This window comes from Echiichthys vipera (genome assembly GCF_963691815.1).
Source record: "Echiichthys vipera genome assembly, chromosome: 4".
Taxonomy (NCBI): domain Eukaryota; kingdom Metazoa; phylum Chordata; class Actinopteri; order Perciformes; family Trachinidae; genus Echiichthys; species Echiichthys vipera.
In genome coordinates, this window is record NC_139829.1 from 26,769,406 (window position 1) to 26,791,757 (window position 22,352).

Sequence of the window (22,352 nt, forward strand, 5' to 3'; positions counted from 1 at the left end):
GCCAGGCAGCGAGGTCTTTTTATTTTTATCGTCCACGTCAACTGGTTTGCCTGAATGGCTTCAATGGAAAAAGCACATTTCAGCAAAAGGTGTCACACCCATACATCTTGTTATGTGGTCATAGTGCTTACTTGCAAAGTGCCAGTCTTATTCATGTCTGAGTGGGCATATGCCACACAAAGGACCCCTCACACAGAATTGGTTCTCGTCACTGTGTAAGTAGAAGTAAAATAGTTATAGTGATGCATTGACATGACATCACAGCAAACCTCGGCATCAACACATAGCTGGCTATCTTTGGAAAGTGATGATGATCTTAGCTGTGCTTCTCATCAACAGTGAGAAAGATTGCAATGTACAGCTGTCTGCACGCCACATCCATTTGACACGTTGACACAGTAGGTCCTTAAAAGTGCATGTGTCAGGAACTCGCAACTAATAGCGCAATGTCTAACTTCAGAAGATTAGCCAAGCAACGATATAAGCAAAAGCTGCTCTGGAGTTTAGGAGCTGTTTTTGAAAAATGTGTGTGGCACTCGTACGTGAGGAGAGAGAAATGAAGGCTACGGGAAAGGCTCTGCAAGAGTGGAAAATAAGTGAAATGTAAGTCATAGGTAGCAATATTTTGATAAAGTAATCATGCTTCAGGAGCAAAGCTCGGACTGTGATATCAGCCTTTGGTGATTCCACGGAGCTCCTCCGAACATGGCAGCATCAGATTTACAAATTGAAAATCATTAATAATTCTAACCAGGATGTGATAAATCTGGAATCACTCCCGATGAACCTGGACACACTTTCATAAATCAAAAAGATTACTTGGAAATTTTTTAAAATCTGATGTCAAAGTGTCAGGCTTACTAATGGTTTTTGTAGATCCCTTGCCGTGATATATCATTAATCTGAGATACATTTGAAGTGTGTCACCGGGGCAATATGTGATCCCTCTAATATTAGGAATATGCTGGTCTGTGTCAATACAGGAGATAGAAAGGATAAAAACAGGTGGGGGTACTGGGGAGAAAGTTGCCGTGGGTTACATTTTGATAAGGCGGTGCAATGAATATTTCAAATGACCATACACAGCCAGAACTGAACATCCTTTCATGTGAATGTAACAACAGTTCTCGGGGAGGTGGTGCATCATGTTGAGAGTGATAATGATGATCATAGCAATCAAAACAGATAAACTACTGCAGAGACGATGACAGACACTTTATTGCAACCCTGTCTCAGAGAAAATTATGTTTATGAATGAAAATCATGCTCTTCACCGCTCTATGCTTCTCATATGTATACATGTTGAAAGACACTGTTTTAAACATGTGGTTTACCTTGTGAGTTGAAATCAACCTTGGTTAGATTTAGAAAAAAATCATGGTTTGGGTTAGAATATGTATTTTTTACGTAACTTAATTTACATACAAAGGTTGATTGCGTTACTTAAACGAGTCATCGTTGCCCTTAGGTTTTGACCCTTGAATCCACCCCGACCTCCTCCCTAGGCGGACTTTTGCGGACTTTTATTAGTAGCAGAAGAAGAAGAGGAAATACTTTATTTATCCCGCACGGGGAAATTTAATTTTTTCACTCTTATTATTATACATGTTACACACACAGGCCCGAAATACACACATGCACAGACAGGACCTATAAATGCAATCAAGGAGAGATGTTAGAGCGAGGGGGCTGCCAGTGACCAGCACCCCGAGCAGTTAGGGGTTCGGTGCCTTGCTCAACAGCACCTTGGCAGTGCCCAGGAGATGAACTGGCACCTCTCCAGCCACCAGTCCACGCTCCATACAAGGTCCACACAGGGACTTGAACCAGCGACCCTACGGTTCCCAGCCAAGTCACCTATGACCCATACATAGTAATGTATGTGTCAAAGACAAATGTAATCCAGGACAAAATTTGTCCCTCGAAACATATTGAGAATGCAGTTTGGTAGTATGGGAACGCAATTTTTAGGAGACAGCTGTGTATTTTAATGCCCCTATTTCCCTCTTAAATCCTGAGAATATCCACACTGTGAACTCTGTATCCCCAAAATCCGCATCACTGCTGAAACACCTTCTTTATTCGGAGAGCAGCGTTACTGAGACTTAGGAGTGCTATTGTGAAGGAGGAGGTATTGACCGTGATGGTGAACAGGGCACCTCTGTAATCTAAATGTCATTCACTGAAAAGCATCTCCCACACAGCCAATGGCTTTCATCTGAATGTGCCTCCAAAAGATTCAATTACTTTCTCTCTCCTTCTATTTCTTTCACCCTCTGATCTCCACCCTCCTTCCCATGCACTAGTTGCTTATCTGCTGTGATTATAGTCATTATGAAGCAGCCGTGTCTGTAGTGAGATTTCATCAGGAGCAGACATGTTCAGCCAGCTGCCTCTGCAACCAGGTCCTGTTTAGTAAAGGAGCTGTACGAACAGCTTCTGGCTGGAGATGAAATACTGGATATTTCAACTCCTCTTCCTTGCTTTCCATAGATTATTGCACTCATGGCATAACAAGGAGTGAATAAATAATAAGTATGTATTCCGTGCAATATATTCTATAAACATTATACACGTTTAGCATGAGTAGCTCCATGTATATAACTGTATAAGGGGTTATGTACTGTAGCGCTGACTGTGCTTCCTATTCTGGTGAGGCAAGGGGAGAAGTATGGCAGCCTGAGGATAGAGGGCTGTATCACACAACACAGCTGCTCTTTTCATGTTCAAAATCTGTTTCTCGCACGTCTCCGTCTAGGTTTCAGAGGAGAGGGTGGAGTTTAAATGCGATGGAACAAAACTCATTTTTTGACAATGACATCAAAGGAGATGGCTGCTTTTGTGTTTGAAGGGGAGCATGTTTGAAGTGCTCTGAAGACAGTGGAGTGGTAGGGCGAGTTCATTGTTGCTTCGCTCTGGGGATGATTATCAGCTGCTATATCGGCACGAATCTCTGAAACAACTGTCTGCATGACACGTGAATAATGATCTTCCTTTTTCACCTGCTGACGCCGAACCAACTCTGACACCTAAATACCTACAGTACTACTAGAGTTCAGACATTCATTCTTCAATTCTTTCTTTGACTTTAGACAATTCTTGGAAATTATTGAAATTGTGGCAACATTTGTTTTAACTTTGCAATAATGAGAACTATATTAACAACTAACACACGTTCTTCATAACAATCAATAACGATGTCATCATACGAAATAATATTTTTTAGAGTTTATTAAAGTCTTATAATTATAACTGATAACTGATCCCATGAAGCATTTATAACTGATGCATAAACACTCAATGGGTGTTTGATAACACAGTGAAACATGGCTGTAATCATGTAGAATCATAGATTTAAATTTGTTTAAACATATCTATATAAATGTGCACACACAGTTAATAAATGCTTTATAACACCCAATTGTTATGATTCAATATATAAATATGTATATACATACATGCCTGAAAATTATTCTTTAATGTAAACAATGTCAAGCTAACCTACACAGGTGTCTGCACTTGTGCACAGTCACCTAATACATGTTGAGTAAGTACTATAAAATTGTAGTAAGCACTATAGATATCTGCTAAGTAAAATAATCACTAAGTTATAAAAATAATTTAGTAATCCTGATTCATGCAAGTACTAAGAAGGCATAATGCAAATTATTAGCTATGTATTAACCTTAAAAGAAGAACAAATACAAAGTTTGCATTTTGTATGATTTATTAATACTGCAAGATGCTTACTGTATAAAACTTGTTGAATAGTACACTGTAGTTTTAACAAAACATACTGTTTATTTTTGTTCAGCGGTTCATCTTGTACAGAACTACACAGTGTGATAGAAACATGAGGTATAAACACACTTATCATTATCATTCATTATCTGGGAAAAGTGGACCTAAAGTAAACTATCTATCATTTAATAATTCATGTTAGTAATGTTTACAGATGCATATAACCTGAATAGCTACCATGAAAAGCAAACTAGAGTGAGATGGTAATAAGATCCAAAAAGAAGAGAGGACTGAATACATAACTGTGATTCCATGATTACAAGTACATTATGGGCTTCTGTTGTCAATTATATATCATATAGTTATATTCCAATCACGGAGACCTCTTAGGAGAAGTTATATTAAATAGATTAACCTTAAAAATGTCCAGTTTCATATTGTGTTATACACCATGTACTGAATGTTTATTGCTTATAAATATAAAATACTACCATCATTAAATACTGTATGGTTACATATGTGTTATATTTTGATCAAGTTACATTGTGTTAAAATACATGTTATAATACGTTATATACCATTTATTAAGTGTTTAAATACTGCTTATAACTGCGGAATAGCAAACATTTGCTACAATGTTACATGCACATACTGTGTCTACTGTATGTATTGCATGCATATGTTTTCCTCTTCTCTTTGATGATGGTGTGAGTCAGAGAGCAATGGCTGACACTGCCCTTAACTATAAACCAGTCTTTAATATTAGCTACTGTCATATAAATGTGTGCCCTTAATGGTTACATTAACCTAGCAAAATAGACAAGTTAACAGTCCTCCCAATACATGTAGTGAGTTGTAGATTTAGTTGGGCCTCTAAAATCCTCCTCCGCTAACTATTATTGTACATGGGTTGGCAGTCTATAGTCCTGCCTGTAAAATCTTTCAGGAAGGGTCATTAAGGATATTTCATTATCTCCATATTGCCAAGGTCAGGTTGTCCATATATCCACTTTACGGCTGCTAGGGGAATATGCTGCGACTGTAGTATAATAGACCAGAAAATGTCCACACCAGGAATGATGGGAAATCAATATTAGGCCCAGCTCATCAATACAAACCCCATTTTCACAAGCAGGAAGAAGGTACTCGGGAAACAAATGTTGAGGAAAATAGATTGAATCGGAGCAAGAAAATAAAATAAAACAATGTTTTATTGTTAATAAAATGTTTGTGTTTTGGTGTACAATATACTGGGAGACTCGTCACAGAAGAGGTTTAAACCGGTTTGGCTTGATTTGGTTTTAATCTGCCAGCACTGGATCAGGCAGTCCATAAATGTCCCAGCACAGTCGTGTAACCACGTTAAAGCAGAAAGAAACATGGGTTGTGACAATGATTTGCCCCATTTGTTACAGCAGTGGCAGGGGCCTCAATCTGCCTTTGGTTTGTTCGAAGAATGTTGATGCTTTCAGTTTATTGCAGGTAATGGCGAGAAGAGATGTAGGATGCCGACAAACAAAGGAACGTTCAAATCATTCCATCAATGAATCCAAGCCTGAACATAAAACATTCACAAAACTCTTCAAAGGTTTAAATATTATAATGGGAAATTGTCAGTACATGTAGGCTATTTGTTAAATAAACATAGCCGAGCATGTTGTGGTCCAACAAGGAATTTCCAATGTGCTATGGTGGAGAAAAGAGAAAACAGCCCGTGGTTGTTTAACCAGCCAGTGGTAGCCTTGGGCGTTGTTTGTTTATGCAGCACAGCTTCCAACAAATGAATATCACACTGGCAAACTGATGTTGGAAAAAAGGACTCTGCATACAAAAGCATCCTTCCTCTCCAAACGACTACTAGCATCAAATATATCTGAAAAAGACTCCAAGTGATGGTTGTTAGTTCTCTTTCTCCACGTTGTAAAATGTTTATTTTTGCCCTGAATGTTTGTATGGCACCCACACTGACTCACTACAGGTACTGTACAGTAGACACATTGTCTTTGTGTGAACATTACACATTGTCTGCTGCATGTTAATGGCTTATTGACCATGTATGGTGTAATGAGACCTTGGGTGCAGGGGCAGCCATGATATATGAGGGTGAAAATTGGCCTCTGCTGCACTGATGACCTAATTTCAATATTCAGGGACTTGGGGATGGAAATGACACTTTTCACATTTAAGTGCTTTGTATTAGCCCCTGGCTTACTGTACCCCTGCCTAATCCCAGTTCACAGACAGAACCACGCACCTCACAGAGAGCGTGCACACTGTCTGGTATGGACTCGCCAAATTACAGCCATTCATTGTGGACACAGCGAGGTGTGCACCTCTACAACCACCAGGCAGCGTGTAAGGAGAGAGAGCGTTTCACTCGTTCGAGGAGTCACCTTCATCTTTTCTGTTCTGCTGCCTTGATGCATGCATTCAAGAAAATAAAGCAGAGGCAGATTCCAAAAGGGCTCTGTCTTCCGAGATAACCTTGAGGATGTATGGCATTTAGCATTCCGCTCAACCCCGGCCATGGCTTCCTGAAAACGGTCATGGCTTCCCCAAAGCACATATTCTGATCCCTAGCCTTGCATAGAGAAACATTAATACCCTTTTCATGCAAAATGTGAGTTTCCTTTTTTTTTTTTCTTAGGGGAGAGCATCAAACAGGAATTTAAAGACTTGTGATTGCATTTTAAGGCAAAAATGGGATGTAGCTCAATGACCTATTTGCATTTCTGTCTAGGAGAGATGAGGAAGCACACAAGGGTGAGGTATATAGTGGAAGGTTGTGAAAATGCAGATTCATTTATCATTCATCCTTTATTTCTCTTGTATTAGTGAGTGGAGGTGTCATGTTTGGCACATCGAAACTCTGTGTTCTGCCAAAGAGATGTGACGCCAAGAGAAATAGGTGTTGTTTTAACCTTGAGCCTGATTTAAGCAAACATGAATATATTCCGCGCAATATCCCACATCCCCCAGCTGACGTGCTCACACTGTATTCTTGCTATGCTACTGTATATTAAGTGCAGTTTTTACTGCAGACAGGAATATGAGGTGTCAGGTTCTCCACAAAGGACAAGTGAACCACAGCATGGCAGCTTTGCTTTCTTTCTTGACAAGGGGAAAAAATCCTGAAGATGCGCTGTAAGCTATACCGAAAAGTATAGATAGATAGATAGATAGATAGATAGATAGATAGATAGATAGATAGATAGATAGATAGATAGATAGATAGATAGATAGATAGATAGATAGATAGATAGATAGATAGATAGATAGATAGATAGATAGATAGATGGATCATTTATCTTTTCATTCACCTGAGATGCCATACAAGAACAGATGGGATGGTTGTGCTGGCCACAACTACTCCTACATAAAGAGTTTGCCGTGTGTGTGTGTCTGTGCGCGTGTATTTCCATGTGCCATGGGGACAGCGCAGTAGCTCACGGTGCTCCGACAGGTCCACCGTGTGTGGTGTTCTGCAGCATCAGCAGCCGGACAGGGGCCAGACGGTGGATTTATGATGCCAGAGAGCGGAAATGACCTGCTTCTGTCATTGGGTGTGTGCCCCATCACGAGAGGCCCTAAACTATATTGGCACAGCGCTGACAGACATGTTTGTCATCCAGTCAGTTTTGAAGATACCAAGCAAGGGGTATTAGTCCTTTGACAAGTCCCTCCACTCAATCTGTATGTGTGTGTGCTGCGTCGGCCTTTTTTGCTCCATCTACTCATTCCCTGGCTTTTTACTTTTAGAGCTGTGCTTTCACATCAACTCTTTGTTTGTTACTTAAAATACACCAAATTTCTTACATGTTATTTTGAAATATCATTACACTTATAGTTAAGGCATAGTGTTAGTATATTTTAAATTTTAGTAGCTTACTTGTACCCCAAAGTAAGCACTGGATCAGGCAGTCCATAAATGTCCCAGCACAGTCGTGTAACCACGTTAAAGCAGAAAGAAACATGGGTTGTGACAATGATTTGCCCCATTTGTTACAGCAGTGGCAGGGGCCTCAATCTGTCTTTGGTTTGTTAGATATTAGATTACAGGTTATTTTGAAATATCAACAATTACACTTATAGTTAAAGCATAGTGTTAGTATATTTTAAATTTTAGTAGCTTAATTCTACCCCAAAGTAAGTACTTTATGTATTTTATTGATACAAAGCATCCAATTACAATCTCCAAATTATGTATTAAACCACTTCCCATATTTTATTGTAAAATTCAAATTTAATTCATGCACATTCTTTGAAAACTGAAGCAAGAGGTGTGCTTTTAACTTTCAAGGATGAGGTGTGAAAGTGTTGCATGAACAGTGACACCTTCTGGCATTCTGAAAAGGTCCAAGTATGACTGGATCTGAAATTACACTCTGCCTGTTTCACCTTGAAAAAATACAGTATTCACAGAGAGAGGGTGTGCATTAGGACTGCAAAGAAATACTCAACACTCAATACTGTATCTGTATCTTTACACGAGACAATCCAACTAGCCATTCACATATTTCAGCTGTTGCTGTATGCAGATTGTGAGGAACCCAAACTAAAGGGAACCCAAACTGAAAAATAGGAACATATTCTTTCATAGTTTGCATTGAAAAGCATCATTTATTATCCAGTTAGGCTAAGTACCTATAGGAGGCAAAGTTAATGTATGCTCATACTATCAAAATGTATTAAAATTTCAATACAAAGTCAGATGTGCATGTTGCTTGGAGTAAGAACGAATTACTTAGTTATATTAATATGCATCTTAAATAATCCCATAATGTATTTTACTGATTCTCAGCTAAGGGTCCCTTACAATATAGAGAAATAAAGAAACATATTAGAAGATATTAGTCATTTAACTATTATAGATGCACAAATTATAATATTATTCTTTGAAACCATTTGTGAAAACATACATGTAATGATACTTCTTATAAAGGAATCAGCAACAATTTCCTGTTGCACAGCACTGGTATGCTAACTTTTAGCTGTCCATATCAGTTTATCAGTGATATACTGTTCCTGCAAAATCCATGCCAAAAAAATCCCAGCATGCACTCCTGAGAGGACACTAGCTAATTGCCTTAGCATGTGTGTTTTAAGACCTCATTACTCACCATTCATTTTTGTCCGCCAGTTATCTGATTGACAATCTGTATCAAGCCCAATTTGGGTTTGTTTTGCATATGATACAGGCTGAACAGAAACTCACAAATAGCCTGGAGGATGTAAAGAGTGGGACATTGTTGTTATTGGACATGTTTGACCATTGCAAGCATGTCACTACATGGTTTTAAATAAACTTGGGGAATCTAAAGCAAGCTCCTATTAACATTGGCAACAGAGAACATAGAGGACCAAGTGGGTAATAAAGGATCCAGCTGTAATTTAATCACGATCATATCTTAAATCAATCTTTTGTCAGCGTAAAATGGATGAAAGATGCTGTAACAAAAGCAATCTCACAACAGTAAATCACTCGATCAGCTCATTTACTAGATGCACAGCATTTATTAACGGACTAAAAAAAAAACGCACTTCATTAAATACTTTGCACCACCATATCTGTGATAGAAGCACAAAGTTCCAACTGATTTTTAGTCGTTTTGACCTACTTAAGTGATTTACACAACAGACACCAAATTCTGTTTCTATCCACTTGAACTTCCAAAGATTTCCTCCATCACCAAGCAACCATCTACAGAGCCTTGCCTCACCCATCCACTCCAATGAATATTTTATAAAGATGCAAAGATTTTCCTCCATCTCAGTGTGTAATCAAATGCACACAGTGCTGCAGGGATTTAAAGAAGAGATATAAAGTCACATCTTAAGGAAGAAATCCATTTTTCTCTAGCCTTGCATTCATTTAGGAATCAATGCGCCTCTCAAGAGACTGGCTATTTCTCACACACGCACACGCACACGCACACACACACACACACACACACACACACACACACACACATGCACACACACCCACACACACACACACACACCCACACACATGCACACGCACACACACACACACACACACACACACACACACACACGCGCACACACACACACACACACACACACACACACACACACACACACACACACACACACACACACACAATTGGAATCCTTTTTGTTATTATTCTGATCTTCTGAGCTTTAAATGCTTCCAGACAGCAAGCATTAATGGACTGCAGATACTTAGAAGGCTACCGTGTAATGGTGCTTAACTCAACACTTATGAAACATGTTAATTAGGAGAGGAAATAAGGTCGAAACAGTGAACAAAACACAATCCTCATAGTCTGTAAGTCATACTAGAATATTATTGTTATACAAAACAAATTCACTTGATTCATTTCGCCATGACTTTTTCCAAGCTTTTGTTTTGGAGTTTCAAGCGACTCATGTATTAACTTTTCTCATTCCTGCTTGTGATCAAATGTTACAATTGGTTTCCATTTTAGAGAGAAACAGAGATAAAAGGGAAATATTGAGTGATCAAGCGATTCCTTTAATGTGCATATATTTTTTTCTGTAATTATCTATTTTTTTCTGTTCAGCTATATTTCCATTAAAGTGAATCCAATGCCCTTTGAATATCTGATCCAGTGTTTTCCATGGAACTATTGGCACAGTGTGCAATCCATTTGGGTCCTCTTGTTATTTTTATTGTCATGTTTGAAATGCTGTAAAGCTGAACTGTTTTAATTAGTACTCTGCACTTTATGGAGATCATTGTTCACGCTTGCCTAATTATGTTGAGATGGCCCAAATCTCCATCAAAGGAAACCATTATCCTACATCGATGGTAAAGCGACGGGATTCCATCTTCACCCCCCTAGACAAGGCTATTACTGCTCTGCCTTGGCTTGGACACGCTAAATAAACACATCAATTTCATAGGTCTAGAAAGTTAGAGATTGTAGTTATCAGCCGCATATGGTTGATGATACAGATACTGTACTGTGCATCATAAGTGTTTTTGTACCAGGCACATCGACCAGCAGATTTGTGCTCTGCATTTTCCCGAACCTCTGTTAAACCATAAAGTTAATTCCTGATGGGAAACAGGGTGAAAGAAATCAAATGCTATTCTTCCATTACTTGCATATTCCTTTGTAATGCCCTCCTAATGGTGGTATTTAAGAGCAGTGGGGGAAGGGTATGATTGGTGATGTAGTCTTTTTTTTTTGCATGCATCCTTGCCTGAGAGCCTAGTGAATGTGATGGTTTCAGATTTGATTAGGCAGCCCAGGGGCCTCAGCAGTCCAGCCCTGCAATAGGCCAGCAGGGGCCTTGTACAGGCGTCTCATTGCTCACCATGCCTCAGTGGTGATGTACACATCGAGTGTGACCGCCCGCTTGATTTAAACAGCAGTCCAGTCTCAATGTGGGAGTGCACTCACTCAGTGCAATATTGTGGCCCATTCATCCAGTAACCACTGGACATTGGTCTCTGCCAAATACGTCGGGCTTGCCACCACATTTGCGTTTGAAGTGAGAGAATCGATGGTGTACGAGCGCCGTGAGACTTCATGCTTGTGGGCCATGTTCCCTTAACACTGCACGGAACACCATTCAACACAAATATTGACAAGAGCTGATTCAGTGCAGAGTCACAGTGTTAAATCCAAGAATTCAAACTTTTCTTTATGTTACCTGCTGCTTGGGAAGTATGTAGCAAATATAGGGCTATAAAGAAGCCTCCAGCTTGCGAGAATATGTCATTTTGAAAGAAGAAAAAACACAATTTTCCTCTTTCTTACAAATATAAGCTTCCTTTATTACAGGCAGGGTTATATAGCCTTACTTCGTACCAGTAGAGTATGGTGGCTAATGTTATTTAGTTTAGGTAGATATTGTTAGAATTTACCATCACTCTATAATTTACTCTTGTGCCTACAGTCCCTGTTTAACAAGTTACAGACTATGACCTTGCTTTAATGTTAGCAACTGAATAGTCAGAAACACTTGCACTGTAATACACTGATAAAAATATATATATATTGCAACCATTCACAAACTTCATAGTTTTTCTTGGTGTATTATGGTGGGGTTATGGTTTAGTTGCTAGGCATCTATTACATTCAATAAAAGTGTACTATTTATTTGTTGAAAATGCCCTATGTATTTTTTTTAAAATGTTTTGATTTACATCTCTTATTCATTGCTCGACATTAAACAATAATTCTATTTGCAATTTAGTGGCCTTGTAAACTAGCCCATCACGCCATTCCTTTATGTGAGCACAGCAGCCTGTGAGCACTGAAGTTATATTTAGAAATTCAATTCTTCACTCAGACCCTCAGCCTACAGGCCTTTGATTTGCACAAAATGAGCAAAGTTATTTTCATTTCCTAATGGTCACCACAGTCATGCAGTAATGAGCGGGGCCAAGGAGAATTGTTATTTTCTTAAGGACCAAATTAAAAAACGAAGGAGAAGGAGCGAAAAAAGAAAACCCTGAACAGTTCCATCATTACAAAGGGAAGCCTAGAGGAGAGTTTGCAGTTCATTAGTCTACACTCTTGGTCCTCCTGGTCAGGGTGAGGGAATATGGGGGATAAGTCGTGCATCCATTCACTTCCACAGTGCAAGTTGTCATTAAAGGCCCAATCTGGAATTGGAATATAGTGCCACCTTTGAGATCCACCTGCTGCTGTGACTGTGTTTGTATTTCTTTTGTAGGGCTGGAGACTTTTATAACTCCCAAAGAGAGTGGCTGAGTACCTGAAATAAAGACACCAGGAATGTAATAGCCTTTAAATGTATTTTGAAACTAGAAAGATTTAGCTTTTGTAAAGATTGTAAACTCTAGGAAAAAAATGTTTCTGTGAGGCGGTTCATAGGAGTAGATTTCTATATATGACCCAGATGCCTGATTGTGCACATCCTTAGGATTTTAATATACTACACATTCCACTGGCTCTGGTTCAGCGCAGTATTGCCCACTATTTTTACATACAGTACCATGGGTGATGCTCATCTTCTTGATTCATAAGCGAGGTCACTGCCTTTAAATCACGTAGAAGTAAAGCTGCCAGGTATATGATGTAGTTCTTACAGTTTTAAAATGTGCTTTGATGAAGGTTGACATGTGAAGTATGACATCATGCCAGTGGGCAGCTTTTTTGAGCTCTGTACCAGTGAGGTCACTGGTCTCCTAATGACTTCCTCGGGGTTCATAGCCAGCCTCCTTCTCTGCAGCCCATAGGGTCTCCCCCTCCACCCAGCACGCAGCTTACCCAACATGGGCAGCTCAACGCTTGGCTAGCCTCTCTGCTCATTGTTCTTAATCAAGGAATGTGAGGCATAAAGATGCAGCAAGTCAGTTCATGCATGGCCAGTGGGGCCCTTTTTGTCAGACAGTCAGATGAAGCCGAGTGGAAAAAGCCTCTTACGATACAGATATACACAAACACACACACACACACACACACACACACACACACACACACACACACACACACACACACACACACACACACACACACACACACACACACACACACACACACACACACACACACACACACACACACACAAACACACACAAACACACACAAAAAAGGAATTGTGTAAAGAAATGATGGCTACCACAGGCTGGTTTGTATGTGAGATAATCACATATTCAGTTTACACACTGTAAATTTTAACAAGTTGAGTTTACTTAAAGAAATTTAGGAAACCGATTACCTTGGGAAAAGTAAGTAAACAAACTTAATTTTGTGAAGTACTGTAAAATTATTATATTTAAGTGAGCTTTACTTTGTTTTGAAGTTGTGAGAACTTAATGTATCTTACTATAGTTAAATTCAAATCAAGCTGTTACAACTCAAATACTTTGAGTCATATTAACTTAGTATATTCTGCCAAAACAAGTGGGCATCACTTGAAATTTGTACTACACTTTACTTGAGGTATCTTAGTGTAATCCACTTCAATAAAGTTGACAGGAACTCAATAAAGATGAGTCACATTAAGTTAATATTACTGTGCCATATTAAGTGGACAGTACTTAAATTTAAATAAATGCACTTAACATACCTTAGTTAAGCTAACTTTAAAATAAGGATTCACAAAATGGCATTATGAAAATGTTTTTTTTTTTAATTTCAGTATTTGTAAACAACAATAAGAACAATCAACATGCTGTTCATTCTGAAACTTCTCTAGACAGAGACCATTCAAACGTCAAGTTTGGCTGAACAATTTACAGGTGATAGATGGAAAGTCAGACCATCGCTTTAGCACCACATACACTTTAAACTTTTTAAATGGGGTTTACCTAATTTGACCTTTATCAAAACATTACATATACTGTACTGTAATTACATATGGCGATTTCTGCTAATACTGCGATTAATTGTTGAGCCTAAGTCCAAACCCTTCTGTTAGCAGAAAACCAGGCCAGTCAATGCAGGGGAGAGAAAACGGAGAATAAATTATGCTAACCAGTTAGAGGCTAATCCTTCTTTGCAGTTTGCTGAATAATTCCTGCTAAATTATGTCTTTCTCTAAATTATTTCTTCAATATTATGTGTTTGTGAGAGAGACTGAGTATAAGAGCATGCATGTGTGCGAGTGAGTGTGTCTGTGAGTGAGACAGAAAGCGTATGTCAGTATGAGTGAAAATCAGTATGTGATGTATGACAGAATGAGTGAGACTTAAGAGTGAGAATGAGTGTGAGTGAGGTGTAATGATTGGTCTGGATGTAAGCTAACAGAAGGCTCTTGATTCACAATGGACACTTTCCTGAATGTCTCACAACAACAAACAGACTTGGCAACATTTAGTCTGTAAAAGTTTAAAACCTGAGTAAAACCCGATAATTAAAACTGTATTACATAGAACTGCACTTATACACACATCTTCAAAGCAGCTTAATTAAGTCAGCTCTTTAACAACTTTGATATATTCAACCTGTGTTATAGAGGCACACTACATTTTAATACTAAACATCACAAAATGTACGCCCTATATAACAGTTTTAACTCACTGGAAATTACATAACACCTGCACTGATGGCAGGGTCATGTGACCTGCATAAGGATGTCTTCTGCTGCCTTTAAACAAAACAGCAAACAAATACAACAAGCAGGTATCTCAACAGATACTTACAGGTTTACTTTTGGTCTCTATTAACCTTTTTTTATACTGTGGGCTCCCCAAGTACCTGCTCCCTTTCTGAAATTATGAGGTAGCAGTAACTTAACACCCATAACATAATACTGAACCAGATCAGTACGGAATGAAATGAGGCTGAACCAAAAAAACAAACAAAATCAAAACACTGCCATTCTTTTGACAGTTACTGTGACGATTATACATTTTTGTTAGAGGGAACACTGTGTTGTGTATTAAACATCTTTTGTTATTTCTTAAAAAAAACAACATTGATACCTCTGCAGCTCCACAAAAAGAGGCTTTCACGGTTTCATTATCAAAACATTAAAAAAAATGCAAGTGAAACATAATATTCAGTACAATAAAAATAAAAGTACGAAGTATTCAATAATGTTTTGTTTCAGCCCCATCAAACCAACACTCATTCACACACCACACTTATGTAGACAACTAGTATAGCTATCCCTAGCCACAACATCTAGCCCGAAAGAGCATTTTTTAATGTTTGCAGTCTTGGGCTGAGCTTTTGAGGTCCGAGGTTCAACAATATCTTCTGGATGAACTCAAATGTGTTCTTCATACCTTTGGGGTAATCCAGATGGAGTGCATATATTAAGCCGAACAGAAGACAAAGTGCTTGAGAGGTTGTGGGAATCTCATCCATGATGATGTTTCCTTCAAGGATGATTGCAATGCTGTTAATCACTGGTGGCGTGTCCTCAGTCATGACTCTAAGAACCCCAACAGGCACCTGGGTGAAGTCATCTGTAGTGTTCGAATCCTTCATTAAAAATAAAAGAACACAAATAAATTCAGGTAGGATGCTAAGACTCACAGTTATAGTGTGTTCACTTTGATGATTAAAGTGTCTGCACAAAATCACATAGAACAAACCACAACTCTGGAATACTGTCTTAGAGAGCTCTTTAGATTATGAGCAGGTAGAAATGGCTGCATTTCAGTACTAAACCTGCACAAAAAGCATTAAAAAAACAGATTTGGCTCAAACTTTGCATGCATTGAAAATCATTTTAAACATAAATGTGTAGTTGCAATTTAGTGATATAACCCTCTAAACCAAATTTTATATCAGGAGAAATGGAAATAAAACATTTTCACCATAGACTAAGATGGAAAATTGCTTTCCTTGAGCATCACATGTGAGACATCAAATTTGTTTGTAACTCCCAACTGATTAAAAATATGTCACTTGTTAAATGTTGTGACATCCCCATTTAAATATGTTTTGTTTGCAAAGTGTGAGTACAGGCTATAATACCTAACTTGATCTCAGTTTGGGGGATATTGCTATATAGAATGCTGTTTTTTCTGAAATGAACCGAACCTGAGGTCTGATGACGTCCTAAAATGTGCACTGTACGATGATCATATCATTACCATCATAAATGTACTTACTCGGCAACTGAGGAAGAATTCGCCTGACTTATCACCAAGAAACAGGGGCAGACATTGCAGGACAGCAGTGCGTGTTGTGGTGATGTCACTCGTCTCATGGAAAAAATGACAAAAAACAATAAGCAGAAGACTATATGAAAGCAAACTTATTTGGGAAAAAATGTCTGTGGATGAATATGTGCTCAAGTTACAATGTTAAATTTTAAAGAATTACTTGTACTGTAGTAGCAGCTGTAGGCCTAGTTGAAGCTTGCAAGCACTCTACCATAAGGTGGTAATGATTAAGAAACTGAAACAACACTTACTTGTGTATTGATTGGCTGGAGGAGGCGATCAAGTGATTGACCGACAACTCCTTTTTTGGATTTGAAGAGGTCAATGAGACGAGTGGTATGGTGGTCTAGAGCTTCGTAGAAGTCTTTCTTGAGGTTCTTACTAGCGACTCTGTAGAACTCGGCAAACACCTTAAGAAACAATAAAACACAGTCAAATAGGGTTAGGTAGCTAAATAAGGTCCTTTGGATGTCATATACAATACATTTCTCAAAAAGTAATGACCAGATTTACTCAATGATAAATCAATTAATCATTCAAATAATGAAACAGAGTAATCTACAATGAAAATAATTATTACTTGTGGTGTGGTTCAGTGTAGTGCAGTGTCAGTGGGACATACCTGACTTTCTGTGAACAGCGCAGGCCAGCGTTCCATCATCCTTTTAACTGGAGGCTGTTCTTCCACGATTTCTTTACGTCGCAAAGAAAATGTCTGGTCCATCATTTTCTTCACATCAGCTGAGTCCGGAAGCCTTTTGATTGCTTCACTTTCAAGCTGTCTTCTAACAGACTCAAGAGAATCTGCATTTTCACCATCAGGAAAATTTGGCAAGAAATTTGTCTCACTTCTTTTTGCTCTTTTTATGTTACAACATGATGGCGCTCCTTCAGGGAAATCCCTATTCCTCTTGTTGCCATTCACCGTGACATCGGCCATTCCAGATCTCCTCATTTTTGTACGGAAATTCCCCATCTTAAACTTAATGCTATTTTTCCATCCACAGTATCCAGTGGGTGATCCAGCTTCTTTCAGACAGGGATGTTTTGCAATCAGTGCAGAGGCCACTTCTTGACATTTTTCCTCTGTGGGGTATGCTGTGTATTTGTACATTGTCTCTGCAAGTCTTTCTAAGATCACATGTTTCATGTCCCGAGAAACATCCATCCGAGTTCCATCCTTCATGTAGGCAAGGTCTCCCTGTCTCAGTCGGAAATTTACATCCACAGAGAATTCTGGAATATCAAATGCAGACGGCCAAGGATCCGGCCTCATCAACTGAGATTTTTCTTCACTTGTATACAGTATCTCTGTATCAGATGTGCTCGGTGAAGACAGTATGCTAGAGACTAAAGAGAGGGACTCAAGACTTATAATTTTCAGCGTGGCTCGATCTGGCAGTTCTGACACATCTGTCAGATTGCAGAGGGCGTTGTTAAACAGTGGGTCTTCAAACTGTAGTTTGAAATCATATGGTAGTGCCAGTTTAACTTTCAAGTGTTCCAAAAGAGACTCAAGGTTGTCTGGTTTCTGATCAAGACTGATTCTTCTAATGTCACAATCAGTGACGATGACTCTGATTGGCCACTTCTGTTCCATAGTCCTACAAAGAAGAGAGCCATAAAAGTTAGTGCGGCTAGCATAATATGTAATGTTTCAAAGAAACAAACAACGTGCCTCTGACTCGGTATGCCGACAAAGGAAAAACATCATTGAACTCAGTCAACTGAGAGGCAACCAAGCCTGCGCTGCTTTGTGTCAATTCATAGGCACGAAGATGCTCATGATACCATGCAATCATTGGTTTGCACAAGAAAACAATGTCTGTATTAATCACTAGCACTTGCTTAATCTGTCTGAATTCTGGAAGCCCTCCACATGAACCTACAGAAACCACCATATCTGCAGCATAGTTCATTCCATCAATATTGACAGACACAGCTGACAGGACTGTGTTTTGGAGACCACATCTTTGGTGCAAAATGTCTTGAATGTTCCCTGGGAGGGAAGAAATCATTATGCTCTTGACTTTGTTTGCTTGGAGTGCTGGTTTAAAAAATGAAGCACAGTCCAAATGGTACGCCATCATCTTTTGATGTCGCCTTGCCAAAGTTAGGGGAACATTTTTGAAGTTCTGAGTTTCATGGATGACTTTTTTGAAGAACTTGTGCTTCCCTTCGAATCTCATTGTCCACATGTCTATGAGAGGGCCAAAGACTTTTGTCAAGTGGGGATAATGCTCGATATAGTGATGCTTTGGACGGAGTCTGCAAACTGGAAAAGCATTCAGTAGTAACTCTCTGTGCTCTGACAATTTAGACTCTAAATAGAACAAAGACTCATCTGTGAATCTTGGAGACACAACCAATTCAAGCACATCTTTTAAGACCATGAGCACCTCCCATGTCTCATCTCCCTCAGGAACAAGATGCCCAATCATTAAGGGAAGCAGTCTGATTAGACACCAGTTTTCATGGCCATTCCCTCCTATTGTCTTCCTTTAGGCAAATGTCTTTGGAACTGGTTGAGGTTTGTCCGTTTTGTCAGAAAAGAAATATGGGAATTCTTTGATGGCCTGATTTAGTGTCTCAAGAGAGATGTATTTCTTTTTTATCAGATCTTGAATGCACAGGTGCAATTCAAATGGGACCACTCCCTCCAAAAAATCATGAAGAATATCTGGAGGAAATCCATCTACAGCATGAAAATATTTCAAGTTTTCACCAAGCACTCATCCACCTTTGACTCCATAATGTGCTACTTTAGATGGGTCCTGCTTGACTTCCTGAACCTGTCTGTCATGGGCATCTTTGGTTCTCAGCATGTAATAACCTGAGTTGACATTTTTTGTTTGGATTTCTTCTCGTGTGGCCATACAAAACCTGCACATTCGCTGCACAACAAAGCTCTCTTGAAATCCCGCCAATGCATGGGCAGCCAAGTTATCTGCTGCAACATACAGCACAGTCCCCTTAATGCTTGCTCCCAACTTTTCAACATAAACTCCATTCTCCTCAAGTGATGCTAGGTCTTCAATAAGTGGACGTAGGACTTCATAATACCCCTTCTCCTTAACGATGTTTACCTTGCATAAAACAGCCAACTGTATGGCATGAAGGGATGATCGGTACTTTGGGTGTAGATTGGCAAGAACCCAATATACTGCGCACAATTTATGCTTCTTCTAAGATGTTCCGAGTGGGTTTGCAACCTCAAAGTCATCAACATACAACCCCAGGGTGATTCTGAATTTGTCTTCTGATAAAATGGCATTTTCACTAAAGTGAGAACCATCCCTATAGTTACTATATCCACTTCCTTTAGAGCTGCTGGTGGTGAGAACCTTGTCTAAAACATCGTCTTTGCTCAACAGTGCCTGAAGCATTTTAATCAATGGAATGTAAACTATATTTTGACCCTGCTTGTCAGTGACAAACTCCACAGGTTCCACGACAAGAAATTCTTTCGCTATGTAAGTTGCTCTCCTATTGGAAGTTGAAAGTGAGCCTCCAGCTGATGTGTGTTTCAAAAATACATTTGTGTCAGTCAATGCACAGACTACCTCCTTAACAACAGCATTATCAATATCAGGATAATGGCGTCTGAGTATCTCCTCAACCACAGAAAACATCAGGGGTTCTGAAAGTTGAAATACCTGTCGTATTTGCTGGATGATTTCTTGGAGAGCACTTTCAGATATGTTCAGTATTGTCTGCATTTTCAGGAAAAGTGAGGCTAAATTATGCTCAAGTTGAGAGTTGAGGTCATTGACATCAACACCAACATCTGTCAGATCCTCTTCTTCTAAACTAGTGACATCTTCAGCTGGGACTGGTTCAGCTGGGACAGAGGTGCTCTCCTCAGTGTCACAGAGCTGCACAGCTATTCCTGGTTTGAACTGAAGTCTAGATGCAGAATACTTCGGGTCATGATTCCTATTTTTGTGTGTATTAAAAGTAGAGTAGACATTTGTCTCAAAGTCACAGTCCAGATAGGGGCACTGCACTTTCTGCATCAACTTCAGATGCTTGCGTAAATGAGTAAAAAATTCATTTTCACTGCAAGGTTCGTTAAACTCACACACTTGACAATTAAATGTTTGCACATAATCTTTTTCACTGACCACCTGTGAGTGAAATCTGGATACATGAACCTTCAGGGCATTAAATGATTTGAAAGTGCAAATACACTGCTGATAAAGACATGGTATTGGGGAGGTTCTTGTGAAGCCACCATGCTTTAATCTATAATGCTTTAATAGCTGGCCTCTTTTTGGAGTGACAAAAGTGCAGAACTTACACGTCCACTGCATCCCTCTTCCAGTAGACACTTGAAAGATGGGTAAGATGGTTATCTGGTACCCTGGTGGCCAACACAGTCTTGGTGACTGAGGGAACCTTTTTTCTAACTGCCAACAACTTCACTGCCAGAGACACCACCTAAGGTACACTATATGGAGAGAAAAAAATAAATGTAAAAAAAATGTATTAAATAGTACAATTTTAAAAAGTCATTTTTAACAGCCATGTGTATTCACATATCCTTCATATCTAAGCAAGATTAAATGATGAACAGATTAATATTATTTCAATAATGTTTACAATGTTGTGTATTAAAACAGATGACAGGTACTATGAAAAACTCCTTCCAACAAAATGTATTACTTAAGCATTATTAATCTGACCTGCATTTTGAATTTCTTTATGAAAGCGGTGCCCACCTTGTCTCCTTTTCTTCTGTGTTGGTTTGTTGGTTTTAGTATGTATCAGGGTCTCATACCACCTGCATGAAATAAACAAAACTGGGTAAAATCACTAGTCAGTGCCAAGTGACACCATTAATCAAAAACAATGTAGTTATTCAATGAGAGTCAAACTATGTTTTATCTAGGTGTATTCAACATATCCGTGTCCATAATTTCATTTGAATGTGCCCCCCCGCACCCACCCACATACACATAACGCTTCTCTCCCACCACAGCCCGTTAAGCTAAGCTAATTAGCTAACTCACAAATAACAGCAGCTAACAGACAGGACTCGGCGGAGACATGTTACATATTAGCACTACACTGGGGCTCAAGGCCGAGTCAAAGTACTTTTATTCAGATTCGCTCATGTTGAGCTGCTACTAACGTCTGCTCTGTGAACGCGCGGGCAGACACACACATAGGCTAACATGCCAACAAGAAGTCGAAGAATGGGCTTTAGTCCAACAACTCTCATTCCAAACATTAAATCATATTGACAAGATTACGAACAAAAGCTTTACACTTACCGAAACCACCGTAAGAGCCAACGTTCCGTGAGAGCACCGGGGCCGTGTGCATGGCTGGCTTTGAGCGCTTGCTTGAGTTTACCGCCAGTAGTAGATGCGCGCTAACCGGAAATGGACATGCGCACTGGGTGTAACTGACGTCTCATACCACAAACCATGCTACTCACTCAGAAAAATCCAGTTCATATTACTTAATGAAACAAGTATGCAGTTAAAAAGTGCAGAAAACTCGGTGTAAGAAAGTAAACTTTAAAAACTAGCATGTATTAAGTTAAATGCACTATTTATTCTTAAGTCAGGACATTGTTTGCATTTACAGTGTATAAACTCTTGCACATGATCTAGTAATAGATACGGCTATTGTGCATTGTGATATTACAATGGCACATCCTCAGATCTTCAAAGAAATGCATTTTCGGCGCACTATATATCTTTTCTAGGTCCAAGTAATGGACCACAGGCCCAGAGTGATTTTTTTTCTTACTACTTCTGCATCTAAAAGGCAGGATGAGAGGCATGTAAATCAGACAGCCCATGTACTTCTTTAATATTTAACATAGGTTATTAGACAGGGCAAAGATTTGACCCCCAAGCGCTTCTGCACATCACATGAATAACTAATGTTGGCTGATTATGTTAATCAGTAGTCCTCGGCAATGATGACCAGGAAAGCAGCACCACTGCTGCAGGAGAGAGCTATAATCTCAGACGCATCACAAAAACACAGCCCG

The 22,352-nt window shown here is 39.2% G+C and overlaps 1 long non-coding RNA gene across 1 annotated transcript; it reads right to left on the minus strand.

The window, feature by feature from the left end:
* Positions 1-17,787: 17,787 nt before the first annotated feature.
* Positions 17,788-21,198, minus strand: LOC310946619. Its single transcript, XR_014593192.1, has 3 exons — positions 21,067-21,198; positions 20,646-20,795; positions 17,788-17,949 (listed from the first exon to the last, which is right to left on the minus strand). It is a non-coding gene; the product is annotated as an uncharacterized lncRNA (long non-coding RNA).
* Between the last annotated feature and the right edge of the window lie 1,154 nt (positions 21,199-22,352).